Source organism: Triturus cristatus, chromosome 12 (genome assembly GCF_964204655.1).
Source record: "Triturus cristatus chromosome 12, aTriCri1.1, whole genome shotgun sequence".
NCBI lineage: Eukaryota > Metazoa > Chordata > Amphibia > Caudata > Salamandridae > Triturus > Triturus cristatus.
The window spans coordinates 697,644,357-697,666,283 of record NC_140595.1 but is presented as its reverse complement, the minus strand read 5'-3'; positions in this window follow the sequence as shown (position 1 = coordinate 697,666,283).

Genomic DNA, 21,927 nt, shown 5'->3' with positions numbered 1-21,927 from the left:
TGATTAAACTCTGTACTTAGCTTGCTGCCCCTATTCTCCTTCCCCCTGCCCTCCGATGTCTTTGTGCATGCCCCTGCTCCATCCTTTTTGCCCACCATGTTCCATGGACCTGCCACTCCTATCTACTCTGAGTGTTCTGTTGAGCTGCCACTCCCCTCCCACCTGCCTAGCATTGTCAGATGACTGTAACCTGTCCCTGCCACCTCCACCCTGCCTGTCCACATGCCATGCCCCTATCCTCTTCCTCCTGTCCACATGGTCCATTGTACTGCCACACCCTTCTGCCCTCCCTGGTCTGTTGTGCTGCAACTGCTCCTCCTGCCTGCCCCGTGCGGTCTGTTGTGAGGCCCCTTCCCCTGAACTTTCTTGTCTGTGCACAGGTCCTGACCCTCCCTTCTATCCTCCATCGTCCTTTGTGCATGCCCCGGCACCCTCCTTCTTGCCCATCATAGCCATTGTGCTGCCACTAACCCTCCCACTTGCCATGCATGGTCTTCTGTGCTGCCATGGCCCCTCCCACCTTCCCTGTGTGGTCAGTTAGCTGCCCCTGACCCCCTCCCACCTTCCCTCCATGGTCTGTGTGTATGCCATCACAGTCTCACTGTTGCTCTTCATGGTGTGTCTTGCTTCTACTGCCCATCCTGCCCGACCTCCATTGCTATCTTGCTGCTCCTGCCCTGCCCCCTTGGCCCCAGCCCTCTGTTTACATGTGCAGACCCCTACTCCCTCCCTCCTGGCTTGTCTGTTCCATTGTAATGCCCCTGATCCGTCCCTCCTGCCCTTTATGGTCTGTTATGCTGCTGCTTTCTCTCCTGTCTGTCCATTATGGTCAGCTAGCTACCATTGCCTCTTGCCCCTCTGTTCTCTGTTGTCCATGTGCATGGTCCTGTCCCCTCCCTCTTGCTTTCTATGGATTGTTGTGCTGCACTCCCGTCCCGCATGCCCTTTGTGGTGTATTGTGCTGCTGCAAACCCTGATGCCTGCCCTGCAGGGTCAGTTTGGTGCACCTCTCCATGTCCCTCCTGTCCTCTGTTATCCAAGTCCATGTCCCTACCCCATTTCCTTCCATGATCCAATGTACCATACTTGCGAACATTTTGAACTTGGTAAGAGGGAGATTTTGAAAAAAAGCTGGGGTATTGATTTTCCCCTTTGAGTTACATTGAAAAAGAGGAGATTGTAGACAGGAGACAGATCAAATAAAGCCCATTTGAGCTTAAAAACATTGGACGTTTCCTGGCTGAATCGGGTCTGTTGGCATGTATGGTTGTACTACCATTGCCTCTTCCTTCTGCCCACAATGGTCTATTACATTGCCACAGCCTCTCTTGCAAGTCCTGTATTGTTGGTTTGTTGCCCCTGCCCCCCTTTCCACTGCCCTCCATAGTCTGTTGTGCTGCCACGGCCCTTCCTGCCTGCTCAGTGTGGTTGAATTGTTGCCTTTGCACCCTCCTACCTGCCTTCAATTTTCAGAGTCCGTGCCCCTGGCCTCTGCCTCTCAACAGTATCCTAATGAACAACTAGATTGCTAACATTCTATATTTATTACAAAAGTGTGGAACGCCTGACGTCATCTTGATGTAATCAAAACTGTAATACCTAGAGCATTTCCTTTAGAAATTACATATATGAGAGGGTCTTATTGGCATCAAAATTATGGTTAGTGCTCTAAAAGACTAAAATAATGACATATTTTCTGAGTTTTCAAATAGCGACAACACACTTTTAAATTATTTGTTATCTTTATGTTTTTTATCCAGTTGACCACTTGATTAAATGTTGCACTTAGGGGAGAGGATGTGGTGTTACTTCCAGAACTGCAGACTTTGCAACTGGGGACCAGGTTGGAGTTTCTGCTTCAGCTCGACATTCTGTGATTCTGGTCAAATCACTTAGTCTCCCCATGTCTACAACCAAAATGAATTTGTTCTTGTGTGATGTAACCAATGCTCACGTAAAGCACTCCAATACCTGACAAGTCTGCACTATATAACACTGCAAAAACACAAAATAATAAGTGTTTTGCACACTTCTGTCATTGGGCTATATTTGGGCTACTTCTGGGTGATTTTGGGCTACATTTGGGCTCTTTTGTCTCCGGTGGCCATTTTGGGAGATTTATTTGCTATGAAGTTTCCTAATTTCCTCATGTACTGCAGTCTCCTCAGTAGGAGATGCTTTCAGTTTTTTACTTTGATTCCATCATGAAGGTATTCAGACATGTCACACATTTGCCATAAATTCTGAATGTTAGCACTCTAGTTGCTCATTAGATCACTGTAGTAAAGCTACTGTTCACCATGGAAGTCTGCTCCTGGTATTAAAAGTGCATGTTTCAGTCTGCATGTCAGAATTTTTTAATGAAATAGAAGAGGATTTGAGAAGTCACTCAAAATGTGCCCTCATTTTCTTCAGCATTAATCATAATTTCTATGGCAAAATGAACCCCCTCATTGTGTTCCTTTTTAAATTAAATGTTTTAAGTGTTACCAGTTTATTCCAATCAAGATGGCTTCAGGTGTGCCATACTTTTGTCATAATGAAGACAATAAGCGCTCTAGTTGTTTTTAAGAACACTCTGGGACATTTTGTCATTGGGCTATAATTGGGCTACATCTGGGTGATATTTGGGCTACATTTGGGCTCTTTTGTCTCTGGTGGCCATCTTGGGAGACTTATTTGTTATGAAGTTTCCTAATTTCCTCATTTACTGCAGTCTCCTCAGTAGGAAATACTTTCAGTTTTTTACTTTGATTCCATCAAGAAGGCATTCAGATGTGTCACACATTTGCCATAAATTCAGAATGTTAGCACTCTTTTTGCTCATGAGATCACTGTAGTAAAGCTACTGCTCACCAGGGAAAACTGCTGCTGGTATTAAAAGTGCATGTTTCAGTCTGCATGTCAGAATTGTTTAATGAAATAGAAGAGGATTTGAGAAGTCACTCAAAATGTGCCCTAATTTTTCTTTCTGCAGCACTAATCATACTTTTTATGGAAAAATGATCCCCCTCATTTTGTTCCTTTTTAAATTAAATGTTTTAAGAGTTACCACTTTAATCCAAGCAAGATGGCTTCAGGTGTGCCATACGTTTATCATAAGTAGGACTGTTAGCGCTCTAGTTGTTCTTTGGAACACTCTGGGAAGCTGCAGTAGAACACAAAGGAATCAACTGACAGTCTCTGCCCTTGTTGGATGTACATGTTTTACTGAGAATGTCAGACTTCATTCTCACATGACTGAGAAAGATAATGTGAATTTACAGAAAATATGCTCTCAGTTTAGCTTATAGATCACCTTCCAAACCTCTGTGGGAAAAGCATGAGAAAATATTTTTCTCTCAATCATGATATCCCAGCAGAAGGCTTTTTCACATGGTGAAATCACCTTAGAACATACCACAATTCCTAAAATGAGTATGGTACCATCAACAAATGATTTATAATGTAACTAAAGTCTTAAAACATTCTATTAACTGCAATGATTTTTAATGAGGTGCTATCATGTATATTGGTCCCAAGATGGCTGCCAACACTTCTTGGATGAAGTGCTGACAGCCAATCAGATCTCAGGATGAGATGTGTGGTTAGGCTCCGCCCACATATATATATATGATTTTACTTTTGATTTTCTCAGGAACTACTGAACAGATTGACACCAGACCTGCAAAAGGCACTTCCTTGACCTGAGGAATACCTCTCTGCCAAATTTCAAGTAATTCTGTTCAGCCATTCGGGCTGTACCTTGGACTAAAGGTCCCTATGGAAAAATGCATGGGGAAAAAGAGGTTTTGGGACCCCCCTTTTTTCTCGGCACCCGCTTGACGAATCCCCCCGAGACTTTCAGGGTAGGAGCTGAGCGGACCGCCCCATTAGTTTTGAAAATTACGTGAAGATTAGTCAACCGGCGCCAAAGTTATTCAAAATAGAATTTTGAGATTTCCTATGGAAACACGGTCCTAACTATAACTATCTACTGGCGATATATATATATATATATAACCTACTGCCGGTCGCCAGTAGGTAGTTATAGTTAGGACCAGGTTTCCATTGGAAGAGTATTTTTTGTTTTGCTTATAACTTTGGCGTTGTTCGATTAGTTTTCATGAAAGTTTCCAAACTAATTCTTTGTTCATATCAGCTCCTATGTTAAAAGTTTGGGGGTGATTCGTCAAGCGGGGGCGAGAAAAAAGGGAGTCCCAAAATGTGTTTTCTCCATGCAATTTCCATAGGAAGCTTTAGACTAAGCTACAGGTAGAACGGATGAACGGAATTACCCCAAATTTGGCAGGGATAAGGGTCTTGGTCTAGAAAGCACTCTTTTGTTTATGTATAAATGCGTTCAGTAGTTATGGAGAAATATCGAAATTTACAGATATCGATATTTGGGTAATCTGCCATCTGATTGGCAGAGGCGTTACGAGCACGAGCTTGCTGCTTTGTGGCTGCGAGCCGTGCAAGCGGTTGCAACTAGGAAGTGTTGACAGCCATTTTGTGATTCTGTTGAAGCGAGTAAGGGGAAAAAAGGGCAAAAAAAGTAGGAAAGAGGGGAGTAGGAGCACTGTAACCTCTGTGGGGTGTTTAGGGTGTGCTATACAAGTGTGCGTAGTGAACTACTCATCCCTACCAGTCTGAAAGTGCTGGGCTACGGAAATTAAGTGAGGTATTGCCTAGAGACTGATGCTGCTAATGTGAGCTGCTGCGGGACTCGTGGATTAAAGCGTGAGCCCAAACTGTGTGTCTTATGCTGTGAAGTCATGTGCCCTCTCCGTTGCACCACACCTGTGGAAGTAGTGTCAGCATGTGTTTATACTTACTAGGCTGAACTTCTGACCCCTACTGGTCTGAAAGTGCTGGGGTATGGAAAATATGTGAGGTATTGTCTAGAGTCTCGTGCTGCTAAGCTGAGCTGCTGCCGGACTCGGGGATGAAAATGTGAGTCCAAACTGTGTGTCATATTCTGTGAAGTCATGTGCTCTGGCCGCTGTGCCACATCTGTGCAAGTAGTGTCAGCATGTAGTTATACCTACTCAGGGGAACTTTTGTTTTGAACATTGTAAGTTGTGTATGGTGTTTAGGGGGTGTTATACAGTGAGTGCGAAGGTAAATTCGGTCATATCAAATCAATTTGGTATTTGTAAAGTGCAAACTACTCACTCGTACGAGTCTGATGGCACTGGGGGCATAAGCTGAGCTTCTGCCGGACTTGGGGATAAAGGCGCTGAACTACTGACCCCCACCGGTCTGAAAGTGCAGGGTACGGAAAATAAAGTGAGGTATTGCCTAGAGTGTCATGCTGCTAAATTGAGCTGCTGCTGGACTTGGGGATGAAACCATGAGCCCAAACTGTGTGTCCTATGCTGTGACGTTATGTGCTCTGGGTGCTGGCCCACACCTGTCCAAGTAGTGTCAGCAATATTTTATACGTAGTAGGAGGAAGTTTTGTTTGGAACACTGTAACTTGTATATGGTGCTGGTAAGTGATCCGCAGCACTGCCAAAGGCAGTGCACCCAGGACATGCAGCAGATGTGCAAGGTATAGGTGGACGTGAATGGAGTCGACCATGTGTTCGGGATGCCCTGCTATGCGTCAGTGGCTCTGCTTGTAGCTGCACTGGCTTGCCGTGTGCCAGTCTTGTGGATGAAATGGCACCGCTTGGTGCAATGAGCCGGGTCTGTGTGCAATGGGTGGAGGGTAGGGTTGTGGTGGGAGTACGTGTGAAGGCCATTTCACGCACGCTAACTATGACGAAGGACTTTTGAGTGTGGGATGTCCACTCGTTGTTCTCAAATCGGGCAGTGGGTAGTGTGGGAGACGGATGCAAATATTATCGTATCTGTCAGGGGGCTGGCCACTTACAAGTTTCTTCTTGGAGCAGCAGATGTGTTGGCGCAAGATAGCTCAGACAAAGAACCTTTCATCCTTACAGTAACTTCTCCAGGTGCATTCATACAGGATGTGTACAAAGGCCAGTTGTGGGTGTTGTGGGATATCTGCGACCCTGGTCATCATGGACGAGATGCCCAGCATGTGGCACATGGGCGGGTTCACTGTGTGTTACATTGCCAAACAGTTGCTCCTCCCTCCCACGAGCCCCCACACTTTTGTGCGCTGCGCTGTTGTATCCCATGCACTCCTACAGCACACCTTTGTAATGCCTATTCGCTCATGTCCTACGGCATTCCAATCACACCGTGACACTGCCATTTGGAGGTGGTGCATGCCACTTTACAACATCGACTTCTGCGGCCCTTGTGGCGGCCACAGCAGAACACAGAGACACACTTACCGCACTTCTTGCACATGAACATGTGTGAGACACCCCGTTCCCTTTGCCGCTTGTGCATGCAGGAGGATGCGTGCGTAGCTAAATCTCCAGGCTCACTGCCAATGCTGAGGTGACATGGTAACGTCTACTGAAGACAGCACACTGTGATGTTGTAGGGCCCAGTGTTATAGCCCTCATGGGTATCCGTGTATCATGCTCATTGACTCTATGGCACCTGTGGGTCTTCAGATGTGGCTCTTGGCTGTGTTCCTTTTCATGCTGCAGGTGGTCATCCTGCTTAACACCAGCAGAAAGCAGGTGTAAAATCTCTGGTGCTAACACGGCTTATCGCCAGAATTTGTTTCGCATCGCAGTTTTTGCCTTTCGTTGTGAAAGTTGTGATGTGGTTTTTTCATGTACAGAAAAATAAATGAACTGGGCAGTGTATCCCGTCAAGATCCAGCACCTGACCCACAATTCCCAATCAATATAAATACAATGAGATTGCTTCATTGAGTTTGTGTGTACACTGTAAATGCACCCACTACCACAGTGCAATTCAATAGGGGATTTTAGTATTTAGAATAAATCGCAAAGGTGCACCTCGTGTGTTTTTGAACGGGAACGCCTACTCTGCATCTCATTAGCAGCCCTTTAATGTAACTACAATTGAGATAAATCTAACACACTATTCAGAAGCTGGTGCAAACTGCAGACATCAGCAGTATTCCCGCAATAACTGCCCCAAAATTTAACACCATGGTGGACACCACCAAATAACAGTAATAAGAATGAGAAAGAGTCACACAGCACTTAAGTAACAACCAAAAACTTTATTGAATTTTTTTTTTTCAAACTTTATTTTTTCATAAACGTATATATAAAGGATAAAGTAAATTTAACAAAATGAACACAAAACAACAAGGCGGAAGACTCCTGTCGGGACCATGAATGTCGACGACACAGCCTGGAAAATAAAGCACAAAATAAGGATGTGTGTAATGCGCATATCAAAGGAGCAAGACACAGAGAAGAAAAAAAAAAGCCAGAGAGAAAAAGAGAGGGATGGAAAGAAAGGGAGTGAGAAAGGGAGAAGGGAGATAGAGAAAGAGAAGGAAAGGAAGGGAGTGAGAGAGAGAGTAAAGAGAGGGAAGTAAGAGAGAGAGAGAGATACTGCAGCCTCCATGACCAAATAATTACCTGCTGCCACCGGAGTGTCTATCAGTGGGCACTCCACATGCCCATCAAAGTTCCGCGGCCCGGCAGATCTCACAGATGTCGCTGAGTCCTGAGTCATGAATGGAAGAGACCACATCAGCTTCTCTGCGGCCCGGCAGATCTCACACATGTTGCTGAATCCTGAGTCATCAATGGCAAAGACCACATCAGATTTTGGTGCTGCTAACCCTGTGCAACGCAAGTCAGCGCTACGTGGTGATAGGCTGCTGACGACCATACAACTTAGGGTGTGACTAACCCTGTGCAACTCAAGTTGGCGCCACGTGGTGGTAGGCCCCTGATGGCCACATCAGCCTCGGGTGGCACTAACCCTCTGCAAGTCAAGTCCTATCACGTGGTAGTAGGCCCCTGACGGCCATACAGGTCAGGGTATGACTAACCCTCTGCGCAACTCTTCATGGACTCTTTATGATTCAGACCCGTGGAACGTCCGCCATCCAGTCACCACCGGCAATAAAGGATGTGACGTTGTTGATGCATTATATTTGCGTGGCCACATGGCCTGTGACGCGTGTGCTGGATGGGTGTGGTGTGTGCACAAACCTGCCCTCGGGGAGTGGCCGTGACATGTTGACAACTAGAGCACTGACCTCCACACCAACAGCGAGTACGCCTGCGTCAGGTAGCTATGTGGGGGTGTGAAAACGTGTTTTCTCAATGGATTTTCCATAGGAAACTTTAGACAAGGCTACAGGTCAAACTGCTGAACAGAATTACGCCAAATTTGATAGGGAGAAAGGTCATGGTCCAGAAAGTGCGCTTTCTTGTTTTGAGTGAAAATATAAAAGAAAGGTCCCGGGGGCAATTTAATATAGCGGAGCTCTGTCTGTGCGAGATAACCCTTTCACGCTCCCTCTTCCCAACATCACCACTTCGCAGCTATAGCATTAGAAGCCAGTCCGTTGGCTCGTATCTCTCTACCTTTGCGAGCTAGTATGCTGCTGTGCCTGTACCTCTGTGAGCTACTACGCTGCTGTTCCTTTGGGAGCGGATGGCGCATAGTACTGCGTCTTTGATTCGACGGGATGGGCTGCAGTTGTCCCTCTGCGAGCCTGCGTGCGAACTGTTTATAAGTCACACTACATAAGCATTGAAAAGCCATTTTGTGATTCAGTTCGTCAGCTGGCATCTGTCCGAGGCATTTCTGAAAACATACTGGAGTTCTTTCTGTGAGAGATACCCCTTTCACGCTACCTCTCTCCACATCAGAAGGTAACGCACCCTCTTCCCACATTACCAATATACCCCCAACAACCTTCTTGGACCCAGAGTTGTCCCTGTGTGGTTGGAAAAACAAGAATCTTAGTCATGTATAGATTTACATATAAAACATTTTATTTAAACAAAACAACAACAAATAAAACTAAAGGGAGTCTGGTGCTGTGGTCGCTGCCACGAAGTTGGGGTTACTGTCATTCAGGATTCAGGACACAGTTCCACATGTGGGATCGGCTTGTATTGAACAGGGTTAGTGGCACCATGTGTCGCACCTTGTGTTGTACAGGGTTAGTGGCACCACGTGTCACCGGCCTTGCATATGGAAATATGCATGACTGATCAAAGGGAGTCTGGTGCTGTGGTCGCTGCTACGAAGTTGGGGTCACTGCCATTCAGGACTCAAGACACAGTTTCACATGTGGGATCGGCTTGTGTTGAACAGGGTTAGTGGCACCACGTGTCAACAATTTGAATTGTGAGCTCTGTTGCCCGCAGTGTAGACTGTTATTGAGTGTTTGTTTGCACTTGAAGATGAATTTGTTGATTGTACTAAAGCTATAACTGATATAAAAAAAGTTCTTGAAGCAAGGATACTAAAAGGATATTATGTAGGTTTTAGGCCTGTGATAGTTACTTGCCTAGTGAACTCTGTAATTAATGAATCAAGATTTAATTTTAATTGTGAGCCCTACTGACTGCAGTGTAGGCATATCATGAAAAGAGGAAATATGTATAGAATATACTGTCGAAGTGTATGAGCCTGTGATGCTGCTTGGTGCGGATGGGCTGCAGTGGGAGCTATGCCTCTTGCCTTCTGCGTCATCTGCAATCGCGACTACATCTGAATTGTGAGCCCTGCTGACCGCAGTGTAGGCCAGAGGTAGCTGTGAGCAAGGACCCACAGCCACATGCATAGGTTGGTGGCCACACCGGCCTGGTAGTTTAGGTTCAGTGGCACCACATGTCGCCGGCCTTCCATATGCAAATACACGTCACTAATCGAAGGGAGTCTGGTGCTGTGGTCGTTTCCATGAAGTTGGGGTTACTGCCATTCCGGACTCAGGACACAGTTCCATATGTGGGATTGGCTTGTGTTGAATAGGGTTAGTGGCACCACGTGTCATGGCTTGTGTTGTACAGAGTTAGGGGCACCACGTGTCGCCGGCCTTGCGTATGGAAATATGCCTAACTGATCAGAGGGAGTCTGGTGCTGTGGTCGCTGCCACGGACTTGGGGTCACTGCCATTCAGGACTCAGGACACAGTTCCACATGTGGGATCGTTCGGCTTGTGTTGAACAGGGTTAGTGGCACCACGTGTCGCCGGCCTTGCATATGGAAATATGCCTAACTGATCAAAGGGAGTAGGCTGCTGTGGTCGCTGCCACGGACTTGGGGTCATTGCCATTCATGACTCAGGACACAGTTCCACATGTGGGATTGGCTTGTATTGAACAGGGTTAGTTGCACCACGTGTCACCAGCCTTGCATATGGAAATATGCCTAACTGATCAAAGGGAGTATGCTGCCGTGGTCGCTGCCACGGACTTGCGGTCACTGCCATTCAGGACTCAGGAAATAGTTCCACATGTGGGATCGGCTTGTGTTGAACAGGGTTAGTGGCACCACGTGTCATGGCTTGTGTTGTACAGAGTTAGGGGCACCACGTGTCGCCGGCCTTGCGTATGGAAATATGCCTAACTGATCAGAGGGAGTCTGGTGCTGTGGGTGCTGACACGGACTTGGGGTCACTGCCATTCAGGACTCAGGACACAGTTCCACATGTGGGAATGTTCGGCTTGTGTTGAACAGGGTTAGTGGCACCACGTGTCACCGCCTTGTGTTGAACAGGGTTAGTGGCACCATGTGTTGCGGCTCGTGTTGAATTCTGCCTGAATAAGTCCACGTGGCGATGACTTGTGGTGCAGTGAGTTAGTGGCACCTGAAGCACTCAGCGTGTGCGCACCTTGCGATGATGCATGGTCCGGGCGGGCCTCACTCGTAGCAATGTCTTTACATGCTTTGAAGTAATTCCATTTCAGTCCTCCAAGGTTTGAAGAGTTGCAGAAGAGCTAAATAGAAAAACTCTCTCTTATCTGGAGTATCACAAATTAATTACCTCTGATTAATCAAATTTCCTTTGGCATTCTTTAAGAAACATCCATCAGATCTGTAGGAGAGTAGGATCTGCACTTATGTTGCCCCCACTTTTTTTCTGATGTATACACTGGTTTCTGGCTATAGTCTGGCTGGGTCCCTGCTAATCAGGGCCCCAGTCTCTCTGTTCTCTCTAAACAACTTGGAGTGCATATTAGATGCACTAGTGATTGGATACTGTGGTGCTTTATGAGCCCCTAGTATATGGTACCCTAGGTGCCAAGGGCATAGGTACTTAACAGGCCTACCAGGGGCTGAAGCATGTATTATGCCACCCTTGGGAAGCAGACTAAATCTGAAACCACAGGCCTGCTACTGCAGCCTGGGTGAGGTAGTTTTAGCACTCCTCACTGAGATATAGGTTCCCTATATCTCACCATACACATACATATAAACCTATCAGTCACCCCTATGGCAGGCCCTATCAATCCTGAGGGCAGGGTGCTTGGTTTACAATGTGAGGGGGTGCCTCTGCATGAGCAGGACCCCTCTGCAGCTGGCAGAGTCTATTCTCTGTGGCTGTTTGTGAATGCGGTTAAACCATATACTCTTAAGTGCATTATAACCCAACGGTAAATGCTATTTTTGAATGACTGCATCAAAACATGTCGTGTTTGGTGTCAAACAGCTTGGAATCATACCCCCACACCAGTAACTGGTGTGGGAGTATGATCCCACCCTTCTAGAGGGGACGACATGTACCTACTGTGGTAACACAGTAGAAATCTGAAAGAGCCCTGGCATCACAAAATGGATGCCACCAGCACAGACACGGGGCTGCCCTCCTGCTCCTGACCGAAACTCGCAGTGGAGGAGGCCCAACAATAGGCATCCTGTCACAGGGAGGTGTCACTACCTTCCAGACAGGATTTAGTGTATTGGGGCTGGGTGGGTGCACTTCTAGTGTGCTTTGAAGTCCTGCACTGGGGGAGCAGTAGGCTCCTCTTTGCATATGCCAGCTCAAACCGGTTCAGGGGCTACCTGTCCCTGCTCTGGCGCGAAACTGGACAAAGGGAAGTTGGTGTAACCACCCCCTACCCTGACCCTCCCAGAGGAGTAGTCATAGAGCTAGTCCCTCCCCTACCTTTAGCCTAAGATAGGGAAACCTTGATTTTACAAATCAGATAACCCTGGACGACGCTCTACAAGCAGAATCCTGGCCCTTCGACGTTCCACTACCTTTGGAAGACTGAAGAATCTCCCTTGGAGTCAAGGAGTGACTCCCCTGCTTGGCAGGCACCAAAAACCTTAATCAATGGTCGCAAACTTTCCCACTCCTGCTGAAGTCCGAAGTCCCTGCAGCCCCAGAAGTAGATTTTCTGACTTCTCGATGGCCATTGTGAGTCCCCAGCAAAGCTGTGGCAAGTGGACCCCACGAGTGACGAGGAACAGCAATACCCGGGTACCGTGCACTATTGACGAGTGCAACCCCTTCACGACATTCAACGAACTTGTGCATTGGGTCATCTGTGGACCAAACCTCCAGCAGGTTTTGTAGTGAAAATCAGAGGTCTACCCCATCTTGAGTGACCGTCGGCTCCTGTGAAGCATTTCCTCATGAGGCGTCTTTGCGATCCCTTTCCCATTGGCTTGTGGGTCCCCTGAATACTATTTCTTGAACCAAAGGGCTCCCCTGATTGCTCCAGGCCTGCCCTCACTCACCCTTGCTGGGTGAGTCCTTCAGACCTTGCTGGTCTGCACCGCTGACTTTCTTCACTTTCCATGAGACTTACTGTTGCCAAGGCTTGTTGGCTCCAATCCGGTTGCCGACACCTCAGTAAGCTGCAGACGTCATGGGACACTCCAAATCCAACTGGTCATCGTCAATCTCTCCTGGACCTCGTGAGTGAAGAGTCAAAACACCCTTGATCACCTGAAATTACCCGACTTCCGTGGGCATCCATCTTCCTGGCCCCGGGTCACTGGCAAGTGACTGTGAACACTGTCCCTTTTGCTTTCAGGTCATCTTCATCTTGAATCCAGCCTTGGATTCCTCCGGACACTTCTTCAGTGTTCACAAGCAGCAAATCTTTTTGGTCTCCATAGAAAAGAGCGATGCGACCCGACACCAAAAGACACCTATGCACCTGGCTTCCCTGGGTGAGGTAACTCGTGCACTCCGGGGCCCTAGTGTGTGTTGGCCCTCAAATTACTTACCTTGTAAGTGGCTTGCTTGTAGACTTCCTCTAAGTACCCTAGAACTTTAAAAATCCAACTGCGACTTGCTCCATTGAAATCAATAGGGAACCCGCGGCTGTGCTCTCACATTGTACACGTCTCCCGTGGGTCTTTTACTTACCTGCTTTTGCTACATTAGTGAAGCCCCAGCGATTCTAAAGGGCCTAGGCCGTGTCCCTCTGCAAGTCGACTTTCCGAAACTTCTTTTTTAGTATATGGTCTGGTACGCCCCTAGGGCCCCAGCCATATTTGTGCTTAACTTATTGTGAAACGTTGATATTTGAATGTGTTCCTGGCTTCTAATCTCATAAAGAGATTAGTAGAGTGTGTCTAGAAATAAGTACACATATTTGATATATATACCTGTGTGGTGTCCTTTCATTTGGTAATTCAAGAGATTATAAGGTAAAACAAGCTGCTTTACATTCCTCTGAGACTTAGCCTGAAGGCTGCTCTCCACAGCTACCACTAGGATAGCTTTCTTTAAAAGGTTGTCTTAAACCTATCTACCATAAGAGTCGAATTGGACTGGTGGAAGGTGGCCACTATAACTAGTGACTAGCATATGCCAGGCCAACTTCTCACAAGATCCAATTACAGCATATTTCCCTTCATTTATTTTTTCTGTAACATTTTTTCTAAAACTGTAATGTTGCAGTATTTCATATTGACATATGTTTTCCAGGTATAGACTTCTGTTTGGATAGTATGCGAGGAACAGTAGTTGAGTTATCTGCAACATATTGTATGTCCATATTTGCATTCCACATCTTCAAAATTACTGGATTGTAATCTTTAATGTACTTCGGTTCTTCTGTTCTTTTTATATTATAAGTATTTTTGGATGATTTTCGAGTGATAGTATGCCTCACTGCTGACATAAAACTGCTCACTCTTCCTTGCGATGACTTATGGTGCACTGAGTTAGCAGTACCTTTGGCGCTCAGCGTGTACGTAGCCCGCGATGATGCATTGTCCGGGAGGGCCACACTCGGACCAATGTCTTTTGTCTATTGAATTCTGCCTCAGTAAGGCCAGTGGCGATGACTTGTGGTGCACTGAGTTAGTAGTACCTTTGGCGCTCAAAGTGTACGTACCCTGCAATGATGTGTTCTCCAGGAGGGCCGCACTCGGACCAACGTCTTTTGTCTATTGAATTCTGCCCCAGTAAGGCCACGTGGCGATGAATTGTGGTGCACTGAGTTAGTGGCACCTGAAGTACTCAGCGTGAGCACACCCTGCGATGATGCGTAGTCCAAGAGGGCCGCACTGGGAGCAATGTATGTTGCGTACTGCACTGCGTCATCTGCAATCGCTACTCCATCTGAATTGTGAGGTCTGCTGTCCGTAATGTAGATCGAAGGCAGTAGTCTGTACAGACATAAGTCTGAGGTGCTGTGCCGCTGGGTTCGCAGGGGGCCTGTGTCGAGGAGACCCGCGGTCATGGCGGCAGCCTCGTGGCAGGGTGAGGCCCGCCGCTCTGGCACAGTCGTTGGTCTTCACAGTTCACAAGTGAACCACGCCTAGAGCCCCGGCCTATTTATTCACACTCCTACGCTGTAATGGTGTGCATCGGACCAGCCCACTCCGGTTACGCTTATGCTTACAGGGGGGATGATACAGCTACATGACTGAGATCGTCCCTAGTGTTTGACGTAACATGGTTGGGTCCACTGTTCACAACACTACAAGCACCAGTAGTATTTGTGCACATGGAGAGGTGTGTGTTCTCCATACTGAGATGTGTCCAGCACATCACTGCTACACTTTGCATTGTGTACATTGCTATTCATGGGTGAATTGTTTCCTTCACATATTGCTTGTTCACACCTGTCCCAATATTCAGCTATTGTGTGGCTGAGGGGCCATGCCGTTTTCGGAAAGTTTTCTGTCTTGTTCTGCGCTGCCTCGGTGGTAGAGGGGGGTCCTGGGGGTGGTGGTGGGTGTTGTGGTGTTCTTGGGTGTGGGAGCTGCTTGATCAGTAGGTCTATGACATGCGTTGGTCTTCAGTTGTGGCTCTCGGCTGGGCTCCCTTTCATACTGTATGTAGTTGTTTAATATTTAAAAAACAAGAAGACAATTAAATAATAAATAAAAAAATACAAAATCAATTTTTAGGATATTAAAGTTACAAAATGTCACATTTGTTTTAAAAATTACTGAGAAAAACATAGGTTTTATGAACATTATAATTAGAAATTAGTATTTAAATAACCTTTGAAATTCATTAAAAAACCTAGGTCTCAGGAAAATTAAAGTTAGAAATTAGTATTTAAAATTTTTTCAAATTTACTGAAAAAATGATTGCCACATTTCCCAACATTGAGCTATTATATGGCTAAGGGACCATGCTGTTTTTGGAGGGTTTGCTGTCCTGTCCTGCACTGCCTTGGTGGTAGTAGGGAGAGGGGTTGTACTGGGGGAGGTCCTGAGGGTTGTGACAGTAGGTGTTGTGTCCTTCTTGGGTGTCAGAAAAAACTATAGGCTAAATGAACATTATAATTAGAAGTTAGCATTAAAAAAACATTGAAATTCACTGACAAAACCATAGGTTTCAGGCATATTATAGTTAGAAATTAGCATTTAAAAAACCTTTGAAATTCACTGAAAAAAACATATGTTTCAGGCACGTTATCGTTAAAAATTAGCATTTAAAAAACCTCAGAAATTCACTTAAAAAAACACAGATTTCAGGCACGTTATAGATAGAAATTAGCATCTAAAAAACCTTAGATATTCACTGAAAAAAACATAGGTTTCAGGGACGTTGTAGTTAGTTGAACATTTGACTCATATAAAACCAGAGAAATTCGCCCGTTATAGTTAGTTGAGCTAACTATAACTCGCGTGCCCACAATACACTGGTGATGACGTCACATATTACATCACTCATGACATGGTAGAGATAAACATCAAGCTTAAGTGATTTCTTCTTGAGTGGCTCTAAAAAGAGCCGTTGTGTTCATTGAGAGTTTTTGGTACTTATAAGTAAATACCTATACAGAGTCTAAAGTTGTTGAGGAAGACTCTGTTTCCTTCATCAGTAAAATGTACTCCATCTCTCCTATACATCTCTTGCATATGAAAGCGTGGATTGTTATTGTAAATGGACCCCATTCTATAGTCTCGGAGAAAAGCAGAAACAGATTTATTCACATGTTTCCTAGCTTTCTCAATCTGTGGACAAAAATTATTGTACCAGTTCCATTTCTGCCTTTGGCATATGTTAGAATACACAAAGGCAGTTTTGGGAAAAAGTGAAATCAATTCTGCAAAGGTGCCCTTCACAACCATTTCCAGACCTACCCCAGTCAAAGTTCCTAGGTCATTGCCACCACAGTGCACTATTATGAGGTCAGGGTGTTGGAGATGTATAAAGGATTTAACCAATGGCATCAATTGGTGCCACTTTAACCCTCTCTGTCCAATCCATTTAATGTCTACATTTGGCAAACCTAGGTCTTTGTGAACGCCTTTGTTTTCTACATACCTTTGGCTCCAGAAAATATAGCTGTGTCCCACAACCCACACTCTAAGCATCTTGAAGGGAGGGCTGGATGCACTCAGATGGTCTCTGTAAATGAAATGGCAGTTTGAAAAGTAAGATTTTTCTAAAATAGTGGCTAAGATGCAGTTTTGAAAAAAGACAAGAAATCATTGGTTGTTTGACAACCTTCTACACTGAAAATTAGGGTGCATGTTTCTGTTTTTTAAACGCATGATTCTTATTGGTTAACAAAAACTGATTGAAAGGAACATTATATATGATAAGCTGATATGTTGAAAAGTCAAGCACACTTGCTGTTTTGATTAGTAACATTGTGTGCTGAACTTGTGACCTGTGTGCTTAGTTAAGTGTTCCATGACCTGTTTCTATGGTAACAGGCAGTAGGCAGACTGGGGGTAGGGTTCAAATTTATGTCATTTGGAAAGGGTTGAAATGTTTAATCAATATGTGTGTTAGCTTTTGAATTAATGTGGTAAGGAATGTGATTTGATGTTTACATGTATATGTGTGCAAGATGAGAGGGAAACTTTGCCATTCTTTGGTTTTGCTGACAGGTGCACAGTGCAGAGATTCTGTATAAGAAGATCTGGCGTGTGACTGACATACTTCTTAATCTACAAAACAACTTGAAAGGTGAGTTATTTAATTGTGAGGGAATGTATGTGGTCTATTTTGATTTTAATCAGACTAATGTATTTCGTCTGCTAAAGTGCAGGGAGTACTTGTTTTTGTCTACAATCTTATTGACAGTGTGTCTGCATGTAGAAACCATTCTGTGATAAGCATTTGTGTTTTTCATGTGTTTGCAGACAGATAACTGTGCTGTTTTTATGTTTTGGTAGAATTAGAAACCAGTCATGGTTTATGTATTTGCAAAATGAGTCATGTTTCTACACTAAAATGTAGTATTTCTTCTAGATTAAGAAATGTGTTTTGGTACAGTGCAAGGGATAGTGTTGTTAGTCTAAAATCACACAGTGAGTCTGTGTGCATTTAGGAATCATTTTGAGAGAAACATTTTGGTACTAATGTGTATTAGAACATTTTCTGCAATGTGTGCAGTCACTTTACATCTTGTAGACTAGTGAATGTATTTTGTACAAGGGATAGTTGGCTGTCTACAATCACACTGTGAGTCTGTGTGCATTTGGGCAATTATTGTGAGAAAAGCATTTGGCAACAGCATGTATTTGCTTGCAGATTACTGCTTTACAATTTGGTTTGTTGTCAAGTTTGAGTAGCATTAGAGGCCAGTCATTGCTTATGCAATTGCAAAATGAGTCAGGCTTTCATAGTAGTGTGCAGTATTGAAATATGTAGAATGTGTGCAGTCACCTTACCCCTGCCAGAGTAGTGAATGAGTTTTGGTAAACTCCTAGGATAGTGTTGCTTGTCTAGAATCACACTGTGAGTCTGTGTGCATTTGGGTAAGCATTGTGAGAGAAGCATTTGGTAACATCGTGTATTTGCTGACAGATAACTGTTTTAAAAGCTGTCATGTTGTCACGTTTTAGTAGCATTAGAAGCCAGCCTTTGCTTATGCATTGATAAAATGAGTCCAGCTTTGACACTAGAGTACAGTACTGAAATATGTAGATTGTGTGCAGTCCCCTTACTCCTTCCAGAGTAGTGAATGAGTTTTGGTAAAGTCCAAGGGATAGTGCTGCTTGTCTACAATCACACTGTGAGTCTGTGTGCGTTGGGCCAGCCATTGTGAGAGAAGCATTTGGTTATATTGTGTATTTGCTGACAGATAACTGTTTTAAAACCTGTCATGTTGTCAAGTTTTAGTAGTATTAGAAGCCAGTTATTGCTTATGCATTCATAAAATTAGTCAGGCTTTGACACTAAAGTGCATTACTGAAATATGTAGATTGTATGCAGTCCCCTTACCCCTTCCAGAGTAGTGAATGAGTTTTGGTAAACTCCTAGGGATAGTGTTGCTTGTCTAGAATCAAACTGTGAGTCTGTGTGCATTTGGGTAAGCATTAGAAGCCAGTTATTGCTTATGCATTCATAAAATTTGTCAGGCTTTGACACTAAAGTACAGTACTGAAATATGTAGAATGTGTGCAGTCCCCTAATTCTTTCCAGAATAGTGAATGTGTTTTGGTAATGTCCAAGGGATAGTGTTGCTTGTCTAGAATCACACTGTGAGTCTGTGTGCATTTGGGCCAACCATTGTGAGAGAAGCATTTGGTTATATTGTGTATTTGCTGACATAACTGTTTTAAAACCTGTCATGTTGTGAAGTTTTAGTTGCATTAGAAGCCAGTTATTGCTTATGCAGTCATAAAATAAGTCAGGCTTTGACACTAAAGTGCAGTACTGAAATATGTAGATTGTGTGCAGTCCCCTTCCCCCTTCCAGAGTAGTGAATGAGTTTTGGTAAACTCCTAGGGATAGTGTTGCTTGTCTAGAATCAGACTGTGAGTCTGTGTGCATTTGGGTAAGCATTGTGAGAGAAGCATTTGGTAACATCGTGTATTTGCTGACAGATAACTGTTTTAAAACCTGTCATTTTGTCAAGTTTTAGTAGCATTAGAAGCCTATGCATTGATAAAATGAGTCAGGCTTTGACACTAAAGTGCAGTACTGAAATATGTAGATTGTGTGGAGTCCCCTTACCCCTTCCAGAGTAGTGAATGAGTTTTGGTAAAGTCCAAGGGATAGTGTCGCTTGTCTAGAATCACACTGTGAGTCTGCGTGCATTTGGGAACCACTGTGAGAGAAGCATTTGGGTACTTCATATCTTTGCATACACATAACTGCTTAAATACCTTTCCTGTTCTCAAGTTTTGGTAGAATTAGAAGCCAGTCATTGCTTATGTATTCACCCAGGAACTCTCCTTGCAATACTGTAAACATTCAGTTAATATCCAAGTAGTAATGGAGTGAGGCATGCCTTAGCACATGGATTGATTCAAATGCCTATCCACTATGCATGCAGTCCTCTAACTATCTACACACTTGTCTTTCACACCTTCAATTTCCCAGTCAATATCTATACACTTCCAGGAAACACCCTGTCACTGCCCTTGCACTCCTCTACTGATCCATTCAGCACCATGTACTAATCCATTGACTCCACCAAAACCCAACCACTTATAAATTCACCAAGGCACTCTCCTTGCAGTACTCTAATGATTCAGTCAGTACCCAGGTACTTATGTAGTGAACCCGGACTTAGCACATAGACTACTTCAAACGTCTATCCACTATGCATGCTTGCCTCTAACCACCTACACAATTGTCTTTCACACCTTCAACTGCCCAGTCAGTATCTATATACTCCAATAAACACCCTGTCACTCCCCTTGCACACATCCAGTGATTCATCCAGCACCATGTACTAATCTATTCACTGCGCCAAAACCCAAAAACTTAAAAGATTCATCCAGGCACTCTCCTTGCAGTACTCTAATGATTCAGTCAGTACTCATGCAGTGACGCAGGCCTTAGCTCATGGACTGCTTCAAACATCTGTCCAGTATGCATGCAGGCCTCTAGTCACCTACACACTTGTCTTTCACTTTTTCAATTAACTAGTCAGTATCTATAAACTCCAGTAAACACTCTTTTACTCCACTTGCACACCTCTAGTGACTCATCTGGCACTATGTAGTAATCTATTCACTGCACCAAAACACAAAACCTTAAAAAGATTAACCCAGGCACTCTCCTTGCAGTAGTGTAATGATTCAGTCAGTACCCATTTAATCATGCAGTGTCCGAGGTCTTAGCTCATGGACTGTTTAAACGTCTATACACTATGCATGCAGGCCTCTAGTCATCTACACACTTGTCTTTCACTTCTTCAATTAACTAGTCAGTATCTATATACTTCAATAAACACCCTGTCACACATCTTGCACTCCTCCAGTGACTGATCCAGTACCATGTACTAATCTATTCACTGTGCCAAAACCGGAAAACTTAAAAGTTTCACCTTGGCAGTCTCCTAGCAGTAGTTTAATGATTCAGTCAGTACGCAGGTACTCATGCAGTGAACCATGCATTACCACATGGACTGCTTCAAAGGTCTATCCAGTATGCATGCAGGCTTCTAACCTACTATACACTTGTCTTTAACAGCTTGAATTCCCCAGTCAGTATCCATGTACTTCCAGCAAACACCCTGTCACTCCCCTTGCACTCTTCCAGTGACTTATTCAGCACCATGTAGTAATGGATTCACTGCGCTAAAACTGAAACACTTATAAATTCACCCAGGCACTCTTCTTGCAATAGTCTAATCATTCAGACAGTACCCAAGTACTAATGGAGTGAGGCAGGCCTTAGCACATGGATTGATTCAAACGTGTTTCCACTATGCATGGAGGCCTCTTACTACCAACACAATTGTCTTTCAGACCTTCAAATTCCCAGTCAGTATCTATAAACTCCAATAAACACCCTGTCACTTCAATTGCACACTTCCACTGACTCATTTGGCACTATGTACTAATCTATTCACAGCGCCAAAACCAAAAAACTTAAAAAGATTCACCCAGGCACTCTCCTTGCAGTACTCTAATGATTCAGTCAGTACCCAGGTAGTTTTGCAGTGATCCAGGTGTTACTCCATGGACTGTTTCAAACGTCTATCCACTATGCATGCAGGTCTATAGCCACTTACACACTTGTCTTTCACACCTTCAATACCCCATTCAGTATTCATACAGTTCCCGCAAACACCCTGTCACTCCCCTTATACTTCTCCAGTGACTCATTCAGCACCATGTACTAATGTATTTACTATGCCAAAAAATAAATACTTATAAATTCATCCAGGCACTCTCCTTGCAATATTCAAAACATTCAGTCAGTATCCAAGTACTATTGGAGTGAGGCAGGCCTTAGCACATGGATTGATTCAAACGCCTATCCACTATGCATGTAGGTCTCTAATCACCTAGACACTTGTCTTTCACACCATCAATATCCCAGTCAGTATCCATACACTTCTAGCAAACACCCTATCACTCACCCTCCTTATAGTACTGTAATCATTCAGTCAGTAAGCATGTAGTCTTTCAGTGAGGCAGGCTTTAGGGCATGAACTGCTTCAAAGTAGTATGCACTATGCATGTAGTGTTTTAACCATCGTCACACTTGTGCTTCTGGGCTATAATTTCTTAGTCAGTATTTATATAAAATGTGTTTGTATAGTAATAGAAAAGTATACATTTTAAAGTTATTAATATACATTTATTTGTGATTATTTTTTACAGATACTGTTTTTTACCATTAAAATAGAGAAATCATGCCAGAAAAAAAAGAAAAAGAAAAGAACAGAGAAAGGAGAGTTACTTGAAGAAAAATCAACCACAAGTATTGACTGAACAACATAATGTGGC